We start from the raw sequence: 21,841 nt of genomic DNA on the forward strand, positions 1-21,841 counted from the left end.
TATCCCTTATTTTATTCCTTACATCTGCATTGTGCCATATAATCAAAAGCTGACTCTTCTTACAACATTGTAAGTAATTATATTATGGAAAAAGTATGTGATTGCTAAACTATCCCTTTCCTTCGTATTTTACAAGTTCTTTGCTTCCTCCCTCCCTCCCTCCCTCCCTTCCTCTCTTCCTTCTTCTCTTCCTCCTTTCCTCTCTTCTTTCTTCCCTTCCTCCTTTCCTCCCTTCCTTCCATCCTTCTATTGTTCCTTCTTTCCTATCCTTCCATCCCTCCTTCCATCTTTCCTTCCTTTTTTCCCTTCCTTCTTCCCCTATTTCCTTCCTTCTTTCTTTTCTCCTTCCTTCTTTCCTGTTTCCTTTCTCCCTTCCCTCTTTCCTTCCTCCTTATTTTCTTTGCTTCTTCTTTCCTTCATTAATTCCTTCCTCTTTTTTCTTTAATTAATTTTTAATTTTATTAGTATTTTTTCATGCAATACAAACTTTTGCAGGTTATCCTTACATGGTAAGAAGTGTCCAGTGATAAAATAAATAATTAAACAAATTCTTTCAGCACAATGACATCTTTTGAAAATGCATTTAATATTATAATTTTTTTCTCTCTTCCCCATGTCTCTATTTTAAATATTAATTTATTAGCAAAGAATTATATTTTGTCTCCCTCTAAACTCATTCCCATTATAAAAGGGAGAAAAGAAAAATAAATTTCTTGAAAAAATATGCATGATCAAGCAAAATTAATCCCTATTTTCTGAATGCCAACATATATATATATAGTGTATATATACATTAATGCATGTGTATGTATTTGTGTGTATTATGCATGTCTTGTTCTATATCTTAAATGTCACCTATTTGAGAAGAGGTAGATTGTATATCTCTTCATTGGTCCTTTATAATTATGGATGATCATTTTATTGATTATATTTCTTCCAGATACCAAAGTTTTTGCTTTTGAAATGTTGTTACAATTATATATATCATTCTACCAGTCCTGCTCATTTCATTCTTCAGTGGGTTGTAAAATTGTTCATTTTTACAATATTGATTTTTAATAGAAATTGTTCTTCAGGCTCTACTTACCTCACTCTGCATTAGTTCATAAAAGTCTTTCCCATGTCTCTTTAAAATCATATATTCCTAACTTCTTAAATAACTTCATTATATTCTTAATTCTTGCTATATCCAAGTCCAGCATTCTATCTACTATGTCATCTAGCTTTTTGTGTTAAAAGATTTATAATTACATTTGTTTTAAATTTTACTTAAGACCACTAGTCAGTAACTATGATGATTATAGTCTGAGAGTTATAACTGCAGCTACACCCAAAGAAAGAACACCGGAAATGAATATAAACTGCTTGCATTTTTGTTTTTCTTCCCAGGTTATTTATACCTTCTGAATCCAATTCTCTATGTGCAACAAGAAAACTGTTTGGTTCTGCACCACATATATTGTATCTAGGATATACTGTAACCTATTTAATGTGTAAAGGACTGCTTGCCATCTGGGGGAGAGGGTGGAGGGAGGGAGGGGAAAAATCAGAACAGAAGTGAGTGCAAGGGATAATGCTGTAAAAAATTACCCTGGCATGGGTTCTGTCAATAAAAAGTTATTTAAAAAAAAAAAAAAAGAAGAAGAAGGAGGAGAAGGAGAAGGAGAAGGAGAAGGAGGAGAAGAAGAAGAAGAGCGAAGAAGAAGAGCATTTCCAGCTCTTTTTAACTCCAAAAAGGAAAATGACAACAACAATAAACTAATTGCATTTCAAGCTCCTGGAAAAAAAAAAGAGTTATAACTGTCTGAGAATTATAGTCAAAACATATATAATGCAGGTAACAAAAAATAAAATTATTTCTATAGGACAGAGAGATCTAATAGTTGGGCAAAAGTAAAAGATTGATATATCCCTTTGAGTTCAAAACCTTTCTCTATATCTATAATTATCTATTTACATTTAAATCCATCCATCTATTATCTATCTACCCATATCTATATCTATATCTATACCTATATCTATATCTTAAAATTTAGACCTTGGGGATAAATGTGTGGCAGTCTTCCAAAAATAGCAGAGTAGCAGGGAATTTTCCCCTTTTCCCCAAATAGTTCTTTGAAAAATGTTCTAAAATTGCACTATCATTAATACTGATGGGGAAATCCAAAATAAATTCTTAGTGCAATTTCTTTCTGCAGAGGAAACACTGGGATAGAGACAAAGAGATCAGCGTGCATTGGAAATAAAGGGAAAGTTTTCCAGGACAAATACCCCAATACAGCAAGAGATAGTATGAACTTAGGATAAGATTTGCACTCCAATATCACGTTCCTTGATAAAGAGTTGCCATAAATCCTAGGTTATTAGGTGAAAGAAGCAAGCAGCAGCAGTGTGGTTCAGATCCCTAGGGCCACAGCAGGATTTCAACCCCAATTCTTAGCTCATTCTAACAACTACACAGAATATCTACAACAACAATAACAAATCAAGTGGGAACTTACAATACAATTCCTTTGAATTAATAGAGCTACTCAGCTGGCTACAAGTAACTAAATCTAATGTTGCCCTCATCTTAATCCAGGTCAGGAATTTGAAAATTTGAAGGAGAGGGATAGTTCAGCAATTAGACTAGTCTTTGGATCAGAACAGTTTAGCAATATTGAAAGCTGGTAGGTCTCCAGCATGAGATATTCCTGAGACCTTGGAATAACCTAACATTCAATGCTCACAAAAAGCAACAACAGATGTTTGCTTGCATTTTGTTTTCTTTATCAGGTTTTTTTTTTCCTTGATCTGATTTTTCTTGTGCAGCAAGATAATTGTATAAATATGTATACATATATTGGTTTTATAAGGGTCAATGTTGAAAAATTACCCATGAATATGTTTTGTAAATAAAAAAGCTTTAATAAAAGTTTTTAAAAAGCAACAAAGGATCTTCACTTTGAAGTAAGAAAAGTATGACTCAAACTCAAACAACAGCAAAAAAGTTCAACTCAAGAAAGATTTGAAAAACAGGATAACATCACCACTAAAGGAATCTCACCACAAAACAAAACAAACAAACAAACAAACCAAAAAACAACTCTATTATGGCAACACAAATGTTCAAGACAAAATTGGAAGAAGAAAATTATTCAAATATTTATAAGCAAAGTTTCAAAAACCTTCTGGTGCAAATTCAACTAGAACTCTTGAATGAACTGAAGCAAGATGCCGTTTGATTTTATTTTATTCTTCTTTCAATATTTTAATAACAAGGATGAGAATTATTGAAGAAACAATTGAAAAGTAATTGACAGAGTTTTTATCAGTGGTACAAAACATGGCTCAAGCAAGAAATTTCCTGAAAATTATAATTAACTGAGAAGAAATTAATGACTCTGTGAGATAATAAGGAATATTAAAATAAAGTCAAAATTCTGAAAGAAAATGAGAATTTTCTAATATCAGAAACAACTTCATTGGTAAATAGTTCAAGAAAAAAGGACCAGTGGATAATGTGAGAGCCATCATCAGAAAAAGAACCTAGACAATATATTTCAATAAATCAAAACAGAACAACAGCAATAAACCTTCCCAAATTTCTTAAGAACTAAGAGAAAAGATAGAAATAATTCACAGGTGACATCCTAAATGATCCTTCCAAATGACAGTGCTCAAGAATACTCAAAATCTAGAGCTTATGGGTCAAACAAAAAAAAAAATTGTATGCATTCCAAATGAAAGAATTTGAATATCAAGGAGTCATAGTCAGGAGTACATATGATCTATTAGTGATTACTTTAAAGATAGTTAGCTTCTTGGCCTGTAAAGCAAACTCATCTCTTCACATAGGAAACTGCTGGCCAATTTATTTTGGCCTCCTCATGTTTTGCAACAGTCTGGTGAACTGAGTCTTTCTATCTGAGACTGATCCAATCTTTATTTGCTAGATTTGTGTTTTTGTTCTAGATTTTGGTCAAATTACAGATATTGACTTGCTTCTGGAACCTGGATCAGCTTTGATCAGCTTTGATTGTCACCACGGCACACACCCACTCTGCAAGGAATGAGAGCCTCCTGTCATTTCATAGCCTGAAGCAGCAGTTTTAAAATGAGACCATGGACTGGACCCTGCCTCGACTGTACTTTGGACTGATATGAGGGACTTTGGGAATGGTTGATGACTGACTGTTAAACCTTGCCTGGATCATCTATTACTGTGTGTTTATTAAGATTTGGGATGGGATTTGTTAAAACTGTGTAATTATTGCTGTTATGTTTGAGGGCTTTTTAGGAAATGCTACTGTATTAGTCTGTAATGTGTAGGGATTTTGATTTGCTCTTGGGATTTATATGGGGAATGGTCATTTGATAATTCCTTTCCGTGAAAAAAAAAAAAAAAAAAAGGGAGGTAGAGATAGAACATTGGGGAAACTGGTATATTTTTTTCAAAATACCTGAAAGAATGGGGACCTCTAGCTTCCTATTCACTTTGCCTTAGGCATTTCTGCCCCACCCCCTATCTCACTTAGTTCAGATTGAATTTGGATGCTTTAGTTTTAGAATCCCTTATTTTGTTAAAATTTCCCTGGCAGACTCAGTTTTGAGATTATTTTTTTTAGAAAAGTTTTAGAAATCAGACACCTGTCGTGACACTGGCAGTCTCTCTGATCTGTTTTTCCATTCCTGTAACCCCAGTTCATTAAGTATTTCAGCATTTCAAAGGACCTTGAAGTTTGGCTTGAGGCACCTAAAAAGTTTGGAGTTTGCCTGCCTTGATGGTCTAACTGTGCATAATCTGCTCAGAAATCTGTATTCTAATAGCAGTCCTGTTTCTCTGGGTGGGGACGGGTGGAGCTACTACAAGCCTCATCCTTCCCCCATGGAGAGGGCTGCCTCTCTGACTGGGCCTTGGACCCTGCTGCTTTGTAAGCAGAGACTGAGTTAAATGCACAAATGACCACAGACCTAACTGTCCATCTCAAATTGGATTCTCTGGCTGAGATGGTGCTCCAGAACTATAGAGGACCTGACATGCTTGCAAAAACGGAGCCTTTGTACAGCTGTTAACTCTGGGGTTATCAGGGAGAGACTTGCTCTTGCTATATAAGTCCTTACATTTTTCTAGTTTTATTTTTGGCTCATTTGCTTTACATAAGGTGGGACAAAGACCCCCTGAGTATCTAGAGGAAGGTGCTAAGATTCAAAGGTTTGAATATTTAGGAGAGAAAGAGTGTGGAATGTTATGCCACAGTTCTCTTTAACTATCCTGACTCAGTTTCCCTGTCCCAGTTTCCTTTACTGTTCTGTCTCTTAGCTCTCGGGTTATAAATTAGCAAGATAAAAGAGTAGATCTCCTGATTCTTTTATGGATTTACAATATTCCTTTAGAATATTCCAAGATTAACCCATGATATCTTTACTTCTTTGTCTCTGGATTTTTTAGGGTTTTATGGCTTCCCCTCCCTGATAAAAACTTTCCCTCCCTTTCTCTTCTTTGTCTCCAAAAAGGTATTTAAGAAGTTGGGGTTCCTCCATTCATTGCTGGAGAATAGCATCTGGCAGCTGTATGCTGGACACTGGATTCTTTGGGTCCTCCAGCCCTGGGACCAATATGGATTCCTTGGTCCCAGTATACTTATCTCTGTCTGACTGGATAATCTGAGACCAGAGTCCTGTCCAGTCAATCTTACTCTCCCATTAATAAAATATTAAAAACTCTCTAAAAAAATAAATAAATAAATAAAGATAGTTAGCTTCAAATATAAGTATAATATCATAAATTAGCTTAGTTGTAATGCTATAAGGGGAAGATAGACATTTAATTAAAATACAGGCATTCCAAAACATTTATGATTAAAATACCAGAACTGCAAAGAAATGTAAAGTTCAAATATACAACTATTAAGAGAAACTGAAAAGATAAACATAAGTTATCATTAGGGACTAAAAATACACAAACTGTTTAATTAATAATATAGAAAGAAGATATATAAGTTCCCTATGAACCCAATAATGATCAAGACTATAAAGATAGACAAAAATCCTGGGAGTATTTCTGTCTTGATAATCTTTAAAAATAAATAAATAAAAAGGACTGAGAATATGAATACTCTGGGCAAGTTTATGGGAAATTATTTCATATAATCTATGTAGCAACTAAAATCCCACTTCTATTGGTAAATTCCTCAAATTCTTCTCAATTCCAGTACCTTTACTCTATTAATTATTTTCTATGGATCCTGTATAAATAGAACCTTGCTCTATATGTAATTGTTTTCATGTTGTCTTCCTCATTAGATTATAATTTCATGAATATTTATAACACAGGGCCGGACACATAGTAGTTGCTTAGTGAATATTTATTTATTGATTGTTCTTTCTCTAAATGTGATAAAGGGTTAATGTGAAGAAGGGAGGAAGGATAAAATGGTGATTTTTGCTAACTGAAAAAAAAATTAAAACAATATTCTTTCTATCTATCTTTTCCTCTGTCTGGCTAACTCTGTTGCTGTTGCTCTATCTTTATCTTTCTCTTGGCCGATAAATAAAAATATCATTTTTACATAGTTTGTTTTTGGCATTTTTTAGTTGTGAATATACTGTGATTTCCCTTTATGATTTTTAGACCTAGGCAAAGTAGTTATTTGGTTAAGCTTATTTTCCTATTTTCATGAATAAAGAGTTGCATATTTGTCCTTGAGCTATAATCTTTCAAAGCAATCCATATATATTTTAATTTTGTATGCTTAATAGATTTATGCAAATCTTTTCAAATAAGAATTTTTGTGTGAGGGTTAATTTGATTTGATCTGCCAAAATGTACTCTCATGAAAATCAAAAGATTCTAAGTTCATGAAATTCTTAGAACATGCATGTAGCTGGTATGATGACAATACCTATATCACTAAATGAGATAGGAATTCTCCCAGAAATGTCTTCCCCTGAACAAAGACTTGCCTCTGACAGATATTTTAAGATTTAGAAAATAGAGGAATTTTTTTTCTTCTTTCCTTCCTTCTCTCTTTGCTTTTCTTCTTTTTCTTTCTTTCTTCCGTCTTCCTTCCTTCCTCCCTCCCTGTTTCTCTCTCTCCCTCTCTCTGTCTCTTTATCTCTCTATCTCTGTCCCTTTCTTTCTCTTGAACATAGACCCACAGAGTATCTAATATCAGAAATCATATTAATTATGAGTAGGAATGTAAACTCATGTATTACTTATAATATTTAACTGTTATTTCCTGTAGTTTCTAAAGTTTCTGATGATTCTATTAAGCTCCATTCTTACATCAACAGCCCAATGCAATTTTTCCACTTGATAGTGTCCCATTATCCATGTAAGCGTAATATGAACAATCTTTCTTTTCAAGCTCGGTCCCTTTTCTAACTTTCTATTTCTGTTAATATTGCCAGCCATCATTTTCCCAACAATCTGGAATCAAAATAAGGAGTCATTTTTAAGTCTTTTGTTTTTCTTGCCTCCTATATTCTTTTATGAACCAGGTTATATTGATTCTTTGTTTTATAGTCTTTTTGATTTTGTTGTTTTCTTTCCCTTCCCAGTGCCAATACTCAGATCTTCTGGCACCTTAATTAATTTAAATAATGTCGATTGTATTTACTTTCAATACTGATGTTATCATGTCATCCCACAGGTCAAAAACTTGTTAATGAATCCTCATTATTTGTATGATAAAGCCCAAACATTTCAGTCTTACATCCACATTTCAGAAAAGCTAATTTTCATTTATTGGTCTACAAGGATCATTAATCTTTTGTTCTAGTTTATTTATTCTCTTCTATAAATAGAACTTTTCATTTTTGCTCCTTTATTCAAGCTGTTTCCTCTCTTCTCCCCATCTCTTTTCTCCTCAGTTTACCATTCCAATCCTTCTACATCCTGTTTCCTTGTCAATTGTAATTTTTTTTTTATCGTTTAAACCTCTATATCTATAATTCTTATTCTCCCATCAAATCTATAACTTCTCAGAAGCAAAGAACATACTTTATCCTTCCTTAAATCCCTCATAGCTCCAGAGTGCTTAGTAAGTTTTTAAGCACTGCATCAAAAATTCAATCTGCTATCAGAATCAAAGGATTGCAAATGCTTCTATATAGATAGTAACAGAATTGTTTAAGCTTCATGATGAAAAAAAATGTCTAAAATATTTTATTTACTCACTATTTTCCTGAAACTTCAAGGAGTTTAAAGATGATGTGGGTTTACACCATGACAAGATTTATAAAAACAGATCACAATTTACAGCAAAGAAATGGTTCATTCCTGGAACTGAATTTGGAATAAGATGAACACTGTCAGTAAATGACGCTGAGAAAACTAGATTAAGATGGTTATATAACAGAGATTACTATATTGCATCCTGAAAACTATTTTTAAAAGGTCTGGAATCCTAGTAGATTGTCAGCATTAAAATCTGTTTTGTTTTGGTTTTGACTTTTCTTTCTGTGAAACCTTAATTTTTACTTCTCAGTGAGAAGATGATAAAAGCCCAGCATTTTCTTCCATAAAATATAGACATTCACCTTATCAACAACATATTCAATAGCAAATCAGAGCCATCAATATCATTGGGGACCTACATATATCATTTAATTCAAATTCTAAAATTTGGGCAATGGATCTGCTAGGAAATGAATGGTGCCATTGTTTTTCAGCTCCTTCCAAACAGCATAAATCTTCAGTGTTGCCTGTCTTAGACATTTGCTGTGGATAATTTCCAAGCTTTTTTATTTTATTTTATTTTAGAAACAAATTAAAGATTATCAATTTGAAAATATATATATACATATATATGTAAAATCATTTATCCATACACATGTATTTATACAATTTCAATTAATATTGATGGACATATGAAGGGTCACTTTAAAAATAAAAACATTTATGACATGTTCTTAAAGTTGTTTTTAGAATTGTTTCTTTACATATTATAATTAATATTCAATACCAAACTAATTTATGTTTGAATATACCTAGGCAAAGCCTTATCTAAGACTTATTGGATGGGTAATATCAATTTTAATATTGAACTGATATTGAAATTTAATATCTAAATAGGTTGTTAGAGGTGGAAAGTCCTTCATGGATACTTAATCCCAGAATTATAAATTTGAAAATGTCATGATATTTGTCCAAAGTGCCCCGTTGTTTTTGTGACTATCAGAATTTCATTTAAAACACCAACCAACAAAATGTTCAATAGAGTTTCATATACAATAATGAAGCTGACACAAGTTAACTATAATTTCAAATGTACTTGAGTTACATTAAATAATCTTTTTGCTTTTAACCAAAGAATTTGGACATCATATAAGCATAATATGAATATTTCAATACTCTCTAGACAGCTTACAAATGACACTCTTTAATACAAATATTGTAATGTTTCCTCATGATTTCAATGGAAAATGGTCTCCAAGAAGATACACTATGGACAATAAGATTTACAACTAAGGTATTATTTCTGGAATTTTATCATTAAAGCAAAATATGATTACATGTGTGTGTGTCTAAAAATATGCAAACACACATACTATGGTTAAATATATGAAACGTAAAGATATAATATATTATATATGCATTTCCAATATGTATGTATATGTGTTTTTGTTCTCTTTCTGGTGGACATACCATCTCAATAGTGGTATAAGGTAAAGAAAGAAGAAATATTAAGTTCAGAGTTTAACTCAGTTTCTATATAGAACATGGTACCCCACATCTCACAACTAGAATAATATAATCATATAAATATAATCCCATCAAGTTTCAAGTTCAAATCTCCTCTGGGCTTGCACATTTCTCTGTTTTCTTCAGGATTCCCCAATTAAACAGGCAGTAACATCCAGCCTGGAATTCTGCTTCTATTTTTTCCATGCTTCAAGCTATACGTCCTGGGGATTCCATTTCTTGTACATAGAAAAAGACAAATGAAACAGATTAAAATCCCTAACTAAATTTTCAGGATTATAGGGTCTAAAACTAAGAGAGTCAGTTCTGGAATTATCAACACTTTAATGAGAGATAGAGAGAGACAGACAGAGAGAGAAAGAGATAGACATTTACAAAGAGGGAGGGAGAGAGGGAAAGATAGAATGTAAGGAAGAGAGAAAGGGAAAAAGGAAGAAGTGGAGGAATAGGTAGGGAAAGGAAGAAGGAGAAAGGTAGGGAAAAGCACAGGGAGATGGAGAAGAAAAAAGGGAGAGAAAGACTGGGGTGGAGATAGAGAGACAAAAATAGTGTTCCAGTCTAGCTTTCTTGCCATTGGGAAAGAGACATCTCCCTCACATTTTGGAAGAAGTAAGATGTCTTCCCTCAGAAGGAGGGTCATTTCATTTCCCATATTATTGCCTTTTACTTTGATGATCTGGGGGGTACTCCAAAACTAAGTTATATTCATAGCATATAGTATGGAACCCGGTAGAATTTATTAAAATATTTAAAATAAGATAAAATCCCTATCCTTACTATTTGTTTGGGAAGCAAATATATTTATATATAAAAATAAAATTTATCACACTAGTATAAATGTATAGAAGAGGTAAATTATAAGTTAGAAAAGGAAAGGTTTTGTTCATTTGTTTTTCTTTTTGAATAGAGTGTTGAGGTGAGTCTCCCTAGGGAAATGGATGGATATCTTGGATAACCACAAGTTTTGAAAACACTAACTCAAATATTAAATCCATCCAATTCTTACTGTTATCACAAGGCTAAAATTCCTGACATTTATCTTCAGAGAAAACATTAAGATTCACATCTAGAATTATCAATCCAACATTTAACATAGAAGAAAACCTAATAATCTTTACTTCAGAGCTCCTTTTTACAACTAGAGGTAAAAATTACACTAGGGGTTGTCACCAATAGGATTTTCCTTTCTATAAACTCATGTATTCTTGAGAAACAAACAAAAAACAAACAAAAAACAATTCTCTTATGTGTGTTCATCTGCCACTTAGCAATTCTTACTATTCACATCCCAATTCTCAATCCCAAGCTTTACTTTGAAAACCATGTACTTGCCTTATTTTTCAAATTAATAAATGTATTTTAATATACATTGCTTTATGAATCATGTTGGGAGAGAAAAATTAGAACAAAAGGGAAAAATGATTAGAAAAAACAGAAAAAAGAAATGAATATAGCATGTGTTGGTTTATTTTCTCCATAGTTCTTTTTCTGCATACAGATGGCATTTTCTGCTCAAAATCTATTGAGTTTGCTTTGGATCACTGAACTACTGAGAAGAACCAAGTTTTTCATAGCTGATCATTGAACATTCTTTCTCTTATTGTGTAAAGTGTATTCCCTGTTCTGCTTCTTTTGTTCAGCAACAATTCACATAAATCTTTCCAGGCCTTTCTGAAATCAGCAAGTTCATTATTTTTTATAGAACAATAATATTCCATTACCTTCACATAGCACAACTTATTCAGCAATTGCCCAATTTATGGACATCTATTCATTTTCCAATTCTACAAAAAGAGCTGCTACAAACATTTTTGCACATGTGGGTCTTTTTCCCTTCTTTATGATTTCCTTGGGATGCAGACCCACTAGTGTCACTGCCGGGTCAAAAGGTATGCACAGAATTTTATAGATTTTTGGTTATAATTCCAGATTGCACTCCAGAATAGTTAGATCATTTCACAACTCCATCAGCAATGCATTAGTGTCTCAGTTTTTCCCACATTCCCTCCACCATTTATTATTATTTTTTCCTGTCATATTAACCAATCTGAGAGGTGTGATGTGGAACCTCAAAAATATTTTAAATTGCATTTCTCTAATTTAGAACACTTTTTCATATGAATACAGAAGGCTTTAATTTTGTCCTCTTAAAATTGTCTGATTATATGCTTTCATCATTTCTCAGTTGTGTAATGACTTGTATTCTTATACATTTGACATAGTTCTTTATATATTTTAGAAATGAGACATTTTTCAGATATACTGTCTGTAAGAATATTTTCCCCAGCTTTGTATTTCTCTTTTAATCTTGATTCTATTGGTTTTCTTTTTCACAATACCTTTGTAATTTAATATAATCAAATTTGTACATTTTGCCTTTCCTAATGTTTTCTCAATCTTCTTTGGTCATAAATTTCTCCCTTCTCCAAAGATCTGATAGATAAATTATCCATTGTTCTTCTTATTTCTTTATAGCATCATCCTTTATTTCTAAATCATGTGTAATGGGCTGAGGCTTGAGTTGATGCATTGAGGTCCCAAGCACATGAGGCTAAATAGTAATTGGACCATACTCTATTAATATATAAGCTTGGGGAAAGAATGCCCCACACCCACACACACACACTTTTTGTGCAAGTCCTGATGTGTTGTATAGGAAATGACGATTTTGGTGGGTGGAGGTAGGGAAGTGGAAAAGGAAGGGTAAGGAGAGACTGATTGCATTGCCATTGTTATGGCTGTTCAGCTCAGAACCCCCCCTCTGTTAGCTGGCTTCCTGTCAGAGCTGCCCATATTGCTATCGCAATCTTTCTTGCCCATATTGATATCACAATCCTTATTCACCTCTTCACTTCAATAAAGATTGAAGATTTTTCCCTTAACCTGAATTCCTGACTCCGGCTGATTTTAAAAACACGGTCATTACAATCATGTATTCATTTTAACCTTATCTTTGTATGGGTTGTGAGATATAAATCTATACCGAGTTTCTGACATATTATTTTCCAGTTTTCCCAGATATTTTTGTCAAATAATGAATTCTTATTCCAGAAGATGGAGTTTGGATATTTATCAAGTACTAGATTGCTATTGGCCTTAATTATTGTGTCATGTATATCTAATCTATTCCACTAATCAACCACTCTATTTCTTAGCTATTACCAAATGTTTTTGATTACTGCTGCTTTATAATATAATGTTAGGATTGGTACTGTTAAGCCACCATATTTTGTATTTATTAATTTCCTTGGTATTCTTAACCTTTTGTTCTTCCAGATTAATTTTGATATTATTTTTTTTGTCTTAAAAATAATGTTTTGACAGATTGTTTAGTATGACACTAAACAAGTAGATCAATTTAGGCAGATTTGTCATTTTTATTATGTTAACTCAACCTAGCCATGAACAAGTGATATTTTCCCAAATGTTTAGATCTGATTTTATTAGTATAAGAAGTGTTTAGTAATGGTATTCATAGAGTTCTTGGGTTTGTTTTGAAAGGTACACCCTCAAGTATTTTATTTTGTCCACAGTAATCTTAAATAGAATTTCTCTTTCTATCTCTTGCTGTTGGGCTTTGACAGTGATATATTTGTGTGAGTTTATTTTATGTCCTGCAACTTTGTTAAAGCCTTGAATTGTTTTCAGTAGGTTTTTGGATAATTTTCTAGTATTTTCTAAGTATATCATCATATCATCTGATAAGTGATAATTTTATTTCCTTATTGCCTATTCTAAATTCTTTTAATTTCTTTTATTTTTCTTATTACTAAAATCAACATTTCTAGTACAATGTTGAAAAATAGTGGTAATAATGTGCCTCCTTGTTTCACTCCTGATTTTATTGAGAATAAGTCCAGCTTCTCTCCATTACAAATAATGCTTGCTGTAGGTTAGATAGATATTGCTTGTTATTTTGTGGAAAACTCCCTTTATCCCTATGCTCTCTAATGTTTTTTAATAGGAATGGGTGATATATTTTGCCAAAAGCTTTTTCTGCATCTATTGAGATTATCATATGGTTTCTGTTGATTATTTTATTGATATGGTTGGATATGATAATAGTTTTCCTGAAACCAGCTCTGGATCCTGATATAGATCCAACTTTGTCAGAGTATATTATCCTGCTGATAATTTGCTGTAATTTCTAAGCTAATATTTTATTTTAAAATTGGGCATCAATATTCATTAAGGAGATTGATCTGAATTTTCTTTCTCTGTCTTGGCCTTTCCTGATTTAGGTATCAGTGTCATAATTCTGGGATAGAAGTGATTTGGTAGAATTCTTTCTTTATCTGTTTTTCTAAATAATTTATATAGTATTGGAATTAATTGTTCTTTACATGTTTAGTAGAATTTACTTGTGAATCCTACCAAATTCACATTTGGCCATGGAGACTTTTTCTTAGGGAGTTCATTAATGACTTCTTCAATTTCTTTTTCTATAATGGGACTAAGTATTTTATTTCCTCTTCTATTAAAATAGACAATTTATATTTTTTGTAAATACTCATCCATTTCAATTAGAAATGTTTCCATAGAGTTGGGCAAAATAGATCCTAATTGTTGTTTTAGTTTCTTTTTCATTGGTGGTAAGATCACCTCTTTCATTTTTGGTGCTGGTGATATATTTTTTTCTTATCCTTTTTCTGAACAAATTAACTAAAGGTTTATCTATTTTTATAAAACCAACTCTTAGTTTTATTTATTTGTTCAATAGTTTTCTTAGTTTGCATTTAATTAATCTCTCCTTTTAATTTCAGATTGTCTAATTTGGTATTTAATTGGGAGTTTTTAATTTGTTCTTTTGATACCTTTTTTAGATGCATGGCTACTTCTTTGATCTCCTCTTTCTCTATGTTATTTATGTAGCCATTTAGAGATATAAAATTTCCTCTAAGGACTGCTTTGGCTCTCCATCTCTTAGGTTTTGGTATATGGTCTCATTATTGTCATTCTCTTGGATGAAATTATGGATTGCTTCAGTGATTCAGCTTGATCCACTTGCCCTTTAGCATTAAATTATTTAATTTCCAATTGGTTTTTAGTCTATTTTTCACTGATTCTTTATTGAATATAATTTTTACTTCATTGTGGTCTGAAAAGGAAACAATATGTTTCTATTTTTTTTTTTTGCAATTAATTGTGACTTTTTATGCAAGCATCAGACAATGCTCATCTCCCTCCCTTCTTTCCCTTTATTGCAATAGGTCTTTTTCACCTCTTCATGTGAACTAATTGTCCCATTATACCTTCCTTTTCCTCTTTCTCCAGTATAAACCTTTCTCCACCCCTTAATGTCCTTTTCTTTGATGTCATCATATCAAGGACTATTCACAACATATCCTCAGTCCACCTGATGCCCTCTCTGTCTGCCCCAGTCACAAATACAGTTCTCAAGAGTTATATTGTTTGCCCACCTACTGATATAAACAGTTTAACCTTTATATATATACATATATATATGTGTGTATTTTTTTTTTTTGCTATTTACTTTTCTATGACTCTGTTGAATCCTTTATTTAGAGATTAAATTTTTTGTTTATTTCTATTTTTTTAAAGGAATGACTGAAAGTCTCTTACTTCATTGAAGCTTCATCTCCTTCCCTGAAAGATGATGTTGAACCTCACTGGACAGTTAATTCTTGGTTGTAACCCCAGGTCCTTTTTCTTCCAGAATATGATATTTCATAGCCTCTTATCCTTTATTGTAGAAGATGCCAGATGCTGGATAATCTGGATTATAGTTTCTTGATATTTGAATTATTTTTGTCTGTCATCTTGCACTGTTTTTTCTTGAGATCATAATTTTTGGGTTTTTCAACAAATCCTTGGGATTTCCTGTGGGATCTCTTTCCAGAGATAACCAATGTATTCTTTCAAAGAGTATTTACCCCTCTGTTTCTAGAGTATTAGTACAGTTTTCCTTAATGACTTCTTGTAGAATACTATTCAGGCTCTTTTTTTGGTTATGACCTTCAGGTTGGCTAATAAATTTTAAATTATCTCTTTTGGATCTATTTTCCAGGTCAGCTATTTTGCCAATGATATATTTCACATTTTCTTCACTTTTTTCATTCTTTTTAGATTGTTTGACTGATGTTTGCTGTCTTACAAAGTCATTAGCTTCCATTTTTTTCTTAACACACAGTTTTTAATGTGTGATTTTCTTCAGTTACCTTTTGTATCTCTTTTTTCACTTGGTTTATTCTATTGTTTGAGTTGATTTCTTTGCTTTCTTTTTCCAAACTGGTCTCTCATGCATACCTCTCATTTCCTTTCTCATTTTTTCTTCTATCTCTTTTATTTGCCCTTTATATTTTTTACGAGCATTTATAAGAAGCCTCTTTGGGCTCTTTGAGATTCTTTTCTGTCTTTCTCTGAGTGTGCATTTTGGTCTGTCCTGTCACTATAGTAGCTTTCTGTGGTCAAGGTTCTTTTTTGTTTCTTGCTCATTCTCTTTCCTTTTTCTTTTGATATTTCCTTTTTTTTTTTTTTTTTTTTTTTTTTTTACTTTTAGGGGTGGAGCTTTGCTCCTGGAGTAAAGGGGGCACTGCTCTAAGCTAGCTGCACATCTCTGACTTAGCTTTGAGCACAGCATCCCTCGTGTTTTCAGGGAGTAGCTCTACTTGCTCTGTCCAGGAAACAGCCTGGTTTCCCAGACTTTGCCTTCTGAGCTGGGACTGTAAAGTGCCCCCTTGTTGGGCTCCTCTCCTGAACCAGGACTGAGGGTTTTAATTGATTTGTTCTGATTAAGAACATCTCATGGGTCAGACTCTATCTGACCTGGGCTAAATACCCTTTTCACCCCTGCAAGACTGATCATTCTTGAAGTTTTTTCAGTGGAGAACAGCTTCATTCTGTCAGACTGTTTAGATGCTTGGTTTCATATGGTTTTTGAGGGAAACTGGGAGAGCTCAAGCAGTTTCCTGACTTCACTGCCATCTTCTGTAAATGCTCTACTTCTCCAAACACTCTACTACTACCTCTGCTGACTTATTGACCATTTGATAATTTATCAACTATCTGATAGCTCTTGAGATATTTTTTTTCTTCCCTCCTTATTCCCAGACTTCACAGGTTCTTCAAGTAGACTTTAAGGACCATTGCAGGTTTTGGGCAAATTAGTGATATATTCACAATTGATCTTTAGATTATTAATCTGGCAGTGGATACATAGAGTGGCAGGCAAAAGAGAGGAGTGGAAAGGAGTTTCATTATGAAGCTATTGCAATAGGAGAAGTGAAAGATGATAGGGTGCTGAATTAGAGTGGTGACAAGAAAATGAACAAGAAGACAGAATGGTAGTTATTTTGAAGAAGTAGAATTAACAGGACAGAGAGAGAAATTCTAAAATGGGCATGGTTCCAGGTTGAGGTTTAGCAACCAGTCATGTGAAGCTCTTTATTTGTAAACTATGCTTAGAGTAATTATACCCTAGTAATTCCAGTACTGAGAGATTTGAAACTTTCCTTTTCCTCCTTTTGTCATTATTGTTGCCCTTGTTTTTGTCTCTGTGTTTCAAACTCTTAAAGAGAAGTTTATAACAGAAATTTCTTTCCAAAGAAAAACTGTCTCATTTCAAAGTTTTTTTTAAACTAGTTATTCTCTCTACCATCCCTTGTTTTCATTTGCATATGAAAATCTCATAAGATAAATGAAGCAAGCAATTTATTTCGCTTAGGTTTATCATGAGAATGAAGAATAATATTTGATGACTAAGCCTATAGTATCATCTGTAACTCCATAGAAAAAATATTGGATTAACAAAGTTAATTATATGCATAAAAAGAGCTGAGATGCCACAGCTAATTAGTCACAAAGGGAAATTAAATGTACTTTCCTAACTGGCAGTTTCTATCTGGCAATATTTTTATTAAACAAAATAAATTCTAATATATCATAGTAGGAACTATAAAATTTAAGTGGGAACAATCAGACTACATAAATTGGGTTAAAACCCAACATTCAAATAAGACAGTAGGATATCAGCAACTTTTTTGTCAATCTTCACACACACACACACACACACAAATAGATATATGTTTTGCTAATGATTAATAGTCAAACTAATTCAGAGAAATCCATGGCAAGACTCTTGGGGAACTAATGATTCTCAGCCAATACTTTAAAGTTTATGAGACTGAATTATTTTATAAGGCTGAAGTTAGAGCTTCCCAGAGCAAATGAAGTCCTGGTGAACAATTAGGGTCATTCCTAAATAATGATCTTATCTTCCTTGTATTCCATCTAAACTATTAAACTAGAACTTGCTCTATTCAGTGCATAATGAATTAAGCCTATAAAAATATGCTAGAATATGTACTAATTATAAAGTTTGAAAATAAAATTACTTCTCCTTTTGCTTTAGTTGTATAAAAGAATGAAGGAAACTTGGGAATGAATTGATACACAAAACCATATGCATATCATCAACAGCAGCATCATTAACATGCTACAAAACAATGTATAGCTTGACTTCTCCCAGTTTCCCTCAAAAAATATATGAAACCAAGTCTCTCTGTAGAGTCTGACAGAATGAAACTACTATCCAGTTCAATATAGATTGGAAGGAGTTCAAGAAAGATCAGTCTCACGGGGAGAAAAGGTTATTCATCCCACCTCAGACAGAGTCTGTGAAAACCAGTGAGATGGTCTTAAACATAGTAGATCAGAAACTAAGACCACTGGCCCAGCTCAGTAAAGGGGCAACCTCCAGGTCCAGTTCAGAAGGCAAACTCTGGGAAACCAGGCTGTTTCCTGGAGGGGGGGTGGGTGGGGAGCAGGAGACAGATAAAGATATCCCATGCAAACACAAAGGGCCCCTGTGCTAAAAACTAAGGTTCAGAATTGCACAGGAAGCTTGAGACAGCACCCTCTTTACCTCAGGGGCAAAGGTCAACCACAAAAGTAAACAAACAAAAAAAAAGAAATACAAAAAGAAAAGGAAAGGAAAGGAGCAAGAAACAGAAAAGAACCTTAACCATAGAAAGCTACTATGGTGATAGAGTAGACCAAAACACCAACTCATATCAGAATAAAATGTGCACAGAGGAAATCTCAAAGAGTGATATGAATTAGTCTCAAGCTCAGAGAGACTTCTGATTGCTCATTAAAGATCTTAAAAAGAAAAGAGAGATACAAAAAAAAAATCAGAAGATAAAATAGAGGCATGCAAGATAAAGTTAGCAAGTTGTAAAGGGAAGGCAATTCCTTAAAAAAATACCAAATATCAAAAATCTACTGAAGAAAACAACACCTTCAAAAGGAGAATTAACCATTTGGAAAATGAGATACAAAAGCTAATTCAAGAAAATTATGCATTAAAATCCAGAACAGGGCAAATGGAAGCTAACAATTCTCTGAGACATCAAGAATGAATCAGACAGAATAAAAAGAATGAAAAAAAATGGAAGAAAATGTAAAATACCTCATTGGAAAAACAACTGACCTGGAAAATAGAACCAGGAGAGACATTTAAAAATTATTGGTCTACTTAAAGACCATGACCAAAAAAAAAGCTTGGAAAAAATTGTTCAAGTACATTCTCTTCATCAAATAAAACTGCCCTGATATTCTAGAAACATAGGGGGGAAATAGTCTTTCAATGCATCAATTAACTCAGGAAAGAGATCCCATAAGGAAAACCCTAAAGAACATTATTGCAAAACTGCACTGCACTGAGAAAAAGGTAGTTATAATGGGACAATTTACATCGCATGAAGAGGAACAAAACATTTATTACAATAGTGGGAAAAAAGTGAGGGGGATGAGCATTGACTGAAGCTTGAGCCCATCAGTTTTGACTTCAAGAAAGAATAATTTAATGATTTCATTAGGTATAGAAATTCATTCTACCCTATAAAGAAGTAATAGGAGAAAGAGGAAAGAAAGGGGAGGGACCAGATAGAAGGGAGGGTAGAAACACTAGGAAGAAGGGGTAAGAGAAGGAAGGACTGGTGATAAAAAACAGGGTAGGTAATGGGTGAGGTAGGTTAAAAATAAACACTATTAAGGAGGGTCAGGATGGAAAGAGAGAACAAAAGTATATACAGGGGAGAAAATAGAATAAATGGAAATACAGAATTGTTCATTATAATTGTGAATGTGAATCAGATGTGATTAGCAGATTGGATTAAAAAAATAGAATTCTACAATATGCTGTTTAGTAAGAAATACATTTTAAACAGATATATACAGTGTAAAGGTAAAAGGCTGGTGCAGAATTTGTTATGCTTTAATTAAAGCATTTTAATTTAAAACAGGGATAGCCATTTTGATCTTAGATAAAGCAAAAATAAAAATAGATCTAAATAAAGAGTTAAGTAAGAAAATTACAGTTTGTTAAAAGGTACCATAAACAATGAAGTAGTAATGATTAGAAACGTATATGCACCAATTGGTAGAGCATATAAATTCCAAAGAAAATATTAAGCCAGTTAAAAGAAAATATAGATAACAAAACTATATTAGTTGGGGGCCGCAACGTTCCCCTTTCAGAATCAGATAAATCTAAACACACACACACACACACATACACAAAACCCAATAAAGAAACAATGGAGATGAACAGAATCTTAGAAAATTTGGAAATGATAAATCACTAGAGAAAAGTGAATAAAAACAGAAAGGAATACATCTTTTTTTTTTTCCTAAAAATACATAATACCTACACAAAAATTGACCATGTATTATGATATAAATATCTAACATTCAAATGAAAAAAGGCACAAACAGTAATTTTTTTTTTTTCAGATGACAATGCCATAAGAATTATATTCAAGAATTATATTCAATAAATAAATTCAAAAAATTCAAATTCTAAAAATCAATTAGAAATTACATGATCTAATTTTAAATGAGTGGGCCAAACAAATAATCACAGAAACAATCCATAATTTCATACAAGAGAATGATAAAAATGAAACAACATATCAAAACCTATGGGATCTAGCCAGAGTAATTCTTAGGGGAAATTTTATATTTCTGAATAGCTAAATAAATAAAATAGAAAAAGAAGAGATCAATGAAACAGACATGCAAATAATTCACTGTAAATATGAATTTTTTTAAAGAAAAAATTTATAATAAAGAATGATAATAGAGTTGTAGTGAATATTTAAATCAGGGCTCATTCATCTAGTTGAGGGTAACTATTCTCCCTTCAGATAAATAAAATTAGGCTAGCAGAATGGTTATCACTGAAACTGCACATATTGTGCTAAGGATGCCTTCTTTAGAATGTCCAATCTTTTCTTCTTCTTCCAGTTCTTTCTCTTGATTTTTAGCTCCTACTTTCAAGGATTATTATTAAGATGTATTAAAATGATATTACTAAAGTACTTAATGACGTATTTGGCAGAGAGTAAACTTTAATATGTGCTTAATAAATTGATTCTGCCTTTCCTTTTCCCTTTCCTTTCTTTCCTTCCTTTTACCTTCTCCTCTCCTCTTCCTTCCTCCTTTCCTTCCTTTGTTTCTTCTTTTCTTATCAGATACACATATGTAACTTTCTTCATTTTAGAAGATTTGTCATATTTTTATATATATATATATATATATATTTAGGAGAAGATCATAGAGTCACAGACTTTTTAAATTAAAAAATACTGAAATCCTATACTTGAACATATATGTGACTTTGAAGGCAATGCTGCAAAAAACACAGAATGCTGACCTTAGAATCAGATATTCATTGTTAGAGTGTTTCCAATGTTCTTCCTATAAATAACAACAACAAAATCTGGTATTTATGCACTGCTTTAAAGATTACAAAGTATTTTTAAAAATTATCTAATTTTATCCTAAAAACAGTCTTGAGAAATAGATTATATTAGTATCCCCATTTTAAGATAAGGCAATTAAATGGATGGTGGATACAGTATTGGACAATACTGGGCCTGGAGTCAGGAAAACATGAATTCAAATCCAGTCTAGGGCATTTGATAGCTCTAGACCTCTGAATATGTTGCTTACCTTATGTTTCCTTAATTTTTTTTACCTCAATTTTCTTAACAGTAATATAAGAATAATAATAGTTTCTATCTCTCAGAGTTGTCATTAGGATTTAATCAGTTAGGTGAAGCCCACTAACCTCCTCTTGTAGTAACTTAATCCACTTTAGAATATCTATGATGATTACAAAAAAAT

This window comes from Antechinus flavipes, chromosome 1 (assembly GCF_016432865.1).
Source record: "Antechinus flavipes isolate AdamAnt ecotype Samford, QLD, Australia chromosome 1, AdamAnt_v2, whole genome shotgun sequence".
NCBI lineage: Eukaryota > Metazoa > Chordata > Mammalia > Dasyuromorphia > Dasyuridae > Antechinus > Antechinus flavipes.